The following is a 4,003-nucleotide window of genomic DNA, read 5'->3' as shown; positions in this document are numbered from 1 at the left end:
TAAATTTCATATACTGTGTTAGATGATTCCTACTAGGCGGTAGCTCACCTTATTTGGGAATAACTTTTTCAGGTAATGATGGCATGCCTCCACCAAGGCAGTAACATTGGAGGAATCTTTGGGAAACAAGAGCTTCTTTTTTTGTTTTATTTTTGTATAGCCTAGGGCTAAATTTGTATGAGCTAGTCTCCTCTTGTTGTAACCAAGCTAAGGCTTGGAAATGTGTAAGCCCAAAGGGCATTTATTTATGTTAAACTCTTCTGTATTATTATTTATTCATGTAATGAAAGGACTATATACTCTGATTGATGTAATTGTTAATTATGTTTGGATTATATTTATTGCATTATTTTGGGGGCGTTACAAAGAAGCGGGGATGGGGGAATTATTACAACACTTTGAATAATTACATATCTGAATAAGGGATGAGAGGAAGGAAAATATTACAACAAAATAAAAACCTCCCAACTCTCTAAAACTAAAAAAGAAAACAAAAGCTTCATGTGCATCGGAGACCACCGAAAACTGTTCTGCTTGACACAGGAAAACTGCTCTATTCTGTCTGGAGAAACTTATTTTGCAGGAGCACTATTCATCCCGGAACACTATTTACCGCCGACAGTACTATTCACCACGACAATTACTATTCACCTTTCTTGGTCATGATTCATCTTACTTGGCATTTTTTGTCCGCAGTTATTATTCATCGTTGGAGGCACTATTCATCGTCGGGATTACTATTCACCTCCAGGGGTTACTATTCCTCGCCAGAAGTTACTATTCACCGCTGATCACTATTCATCCTGTGGGGTCACATCTTTAACAAATTATGTGGTTTGACTGACCATTTAAAGCGCTAAAATTACAACAATTTATATATAAGTAGTAAAGTACAACATGTTATTTAAAGCAATAATTACAACAGTTTATATACAACAGTAAATTACAGTAGAGATGTGGGTGGTACAACCTTCCTATTAAAGCAATAAAACAGTTATAAAAAGTTATAAATAAAGTATTTAAACAAGTTATATTACATTTTAAATTAAATGAAAGTTTGCGAAAATTCACCTTTTGGGAAAATGATGAATTTTTTTGATTTACAAACTTTCTTCTGATCACCCTAAAGATTGTGGAGTATGTTGTTGAAATCTTAGCAAGAAAGTTCAATTTTTAGCTTTGGTGAAGTTTTAGGTGGTGTATATCAGTGGATATTAGTGAAATGTAGGAAAATGGTGGTAAACTCTTTCTTTGATCAAAGTTTAGACCTCTCTCTAATCAAAAAAATTTCACTGCCCCTCATAGCTCTAATGGTCTTCTAAATATAGGCAAAAACCAAGACCCCTTCGTGCTTTGAAGGGCCAATTTTTATTGAAAATCCAATTTTGAAAAGCCAAAACCTCTTCAATTTTTGAAAAACCAAAACCCATTCATTTGTTCGAAAGGCCAATTGTGAATAGTCAAAACCCATTCATGTTTTGAATAGGTCTAAATTAATTTGGCCAAAACGGGTGTGAAGTTGAGATTAAAACTTAAAGCTTAAAGCTTAAATCTAATTTTTTTGCTAAGAAATTCATAAAGTAGCACATTATAATTTTCATCATTTGATTTTTAGAAGAAAGCGCTCAAGTTTTATGGCCGGTCAAAATGGGATGTCTACACTTGACTCGAAACTCAATAATGTTGCTATTATTTATACACATTTTAACATTATTTAATATATAAATAATACTTTTATTCTATTATTTTAAATAATATAAAACAAGTCAAATTTTACACGCTCAGCCTATTCAAGTTCAAACACGGCTAATTTATTAAGCTCTCATTTGGCCTAAGCTAAACTGGGGCATTTTTGGCTGAAATAGCAACAAAAAAACAAAAAACAAAATAGACTTTTAGTTCAATAAGACAAAATATCACATCCAAACCATAATTATTTTATTTTTTCTCTTACAAAAGTCAAAAAAAAAAAAAAATCAAAAAGCCTATCCCAAACAAAGTTTTTTACCCCCAAGCTAAAATAGGTAAAAATTTAAAAAGTCAACCCACATCTCGAACGAGCTCTAAAAGAACCTAAAAATCTCACTCCAATTCATTTATTTACTCAACAAAATGAACACTTACCAAACAAAGACCAGAATAACTTGAAAATATCATTGACCATGAGAAAATATAATTGAATTTAAAAGAATTGGAAAAAAAATTAAAAGTAGACAATTAAAGTTAAAGAGTTTAGTTGAAATATATAGAGAAAATTGACTAATTAAAATTAGGTTTTGTTGACAAATGTTTCTAGGGCACAAGTAAAACATAAAAAAATTGAAGAGCATAACACAATTTTCACTAAATTCAATGACTTTTACTGAAATTAATACATTTTTTGATAGTATTGCATATTTTGAAACCACCTTATACACACTTTTCAATATTAAATAATGCATAAAGGATACTTATTAACATTTCCTATTAAAATTTTACATAATTATTTTGACTCACATTATTAAAGATACAATTGCGTAAAATAGCCAATTATTCTAGTTTTTTTCTGGGCAACTCGAGCATGTTTTTCAAACTTCTAGACATTTTGGCACTTGCCAGTCTCACTCACTTTAATCAGCGGTGGAGGTAAAGAGGGTCACGTGTTCCCTTGCTTTTGGAATTTTTTATTTTTAATTATAAAAAAAATATTTTAAGCAAAAAATATCATTTAGATTGAAATGTCAATGATATTTTTTAAAATTATGATAATAATAATGGTTATTTTGATTAAAAATAAAGATATTATGATAAGTCATATAATTATTTATGAAAATTTCGTGGTATATATTATTATTGACATGCAAATATATAATCTCAATGAAAATATGAATTTTATTAGATTGTTAGTCACATTTGATATGTAAGGTTCATCTTCCATTGTTTCTTTATTATTGATTGGTGATATCATATATTAATGATGACATGATACTACTATTATATTGAATTTTTACTTATGTATAAAAAATTACTTTATCACTATATAATTTATTTTAAAACTTATATCCATGACTTTTTTTATATTGTCTATGATACACTAGTTATGTATAATAATATTATTATTATTGTGGGAGCCAAATAATATTCTTACGTAGGAAAGCCGAATAATATTCTTACGTAGGAAAGCCGAGTTAATTTAAAGAAAAAAATCAAGTTATATCCTATACGGCTTTATCTTGGAGGGACATAGAGGCCAAATAACCAAATCAGCCGTAAAATCAGCTGTAAAAGGGGCCGAGTATGAATAGGTAGAACAGATTGGCCGAGTAAGCAATTATACATTGGCCGAAAGGTGGGCCCAACCACCAATGTCAAGGACGAGTATAAATAAGAGGAGCATCAACTAAGAAAAGGTATGTGAGAACAAATAAGATTAACTTAAGATACAAGCAAACAAGAGAGTACACACTGACTTGTCCGTCAGAATACTAATTCCGGCACTCCCGACCGGAGTGTTCATTCCTTTTTAGGTGACTAGCTGAGGATCAAGAGCGTCCTACAGGATCCATAGAGTATTTCCAAACCATATTTCCACAATTGGCACTGTCTGTAGAAATACTCAAGCACATCCATGGCAGGCGTGACAGAAGATCCTTCGGTAGCGTTGACGACCTTACGCCACGAGATGATACCACTCCAAGAAACATGCTTAGGCTAGAGAACATTGTCGCACGAAGGGCCTTGAACTTCGACTCAGTTGCCTAGACCTCACCCTCGATATCAATATATGAGACAATGCAAACGATTATGGATCAGGTGAAACAAAATGAATGGAGGTTGGAAAACATGATGGCTGAGAACGAGCGCCTTCGACAGGATTTGGCCTTGGAGGTGACAAAATCCCAATAGGCCGTGTGCCAAGATCGGGGGCGACCTTTGGGAAAGGATGACCGACGACCTCGAATTTGAAGACACGATAGTGGCAGTGATTCTGACTCATCATCCCCATAATCCAAAAAGAAGGGAC

The 4,003-nt window shown here is 32.5% G+C and overlaps 1 long non-coding RNA gene across 1 annotated transcript; it reads right to left on the bottom strand.

Moving 5' to 3' along the window:
- Positions 1–311: 311 nt before the first annotated feature.
- LOC145792335 (uncharacterized) lies at positions 312–1,299 on the bottom strand. Its single transcript, XR_014331717.1, has 2 exons — positions 1,072–1,299; positions 312–803 (listed from the first exon to the last, which is right to left on the bottom strand). It is a non-coding gene; the product is annotated as an uncharacterized LOC145792335 (long non-coding RNA).
- Between the last annotated feature and the right edge of the window lie 2,704 nt (positions 1,300–4,003).

Source organism: Camellia sinensis, chromosome 6 (genome assembly GCF_055761805.1).
Source record: "Camellia sinensis isolate YWXY chromosome 6, ASM5576180v1, whole genome shotgun sequence".
NCBI classification, from domain to species: domain Eukaryota; kingdom Viridiplantae; phylum Streptophyta; class Magnoliopsida; order Ericales; family Theaceae; genus Camellia; species Camellia sinensis.
The sequence above is the reverse complement of the archived record's forward strand: the minus strand, read 5'-3'. Positions and strand labels throughout refer to the sequence as shown.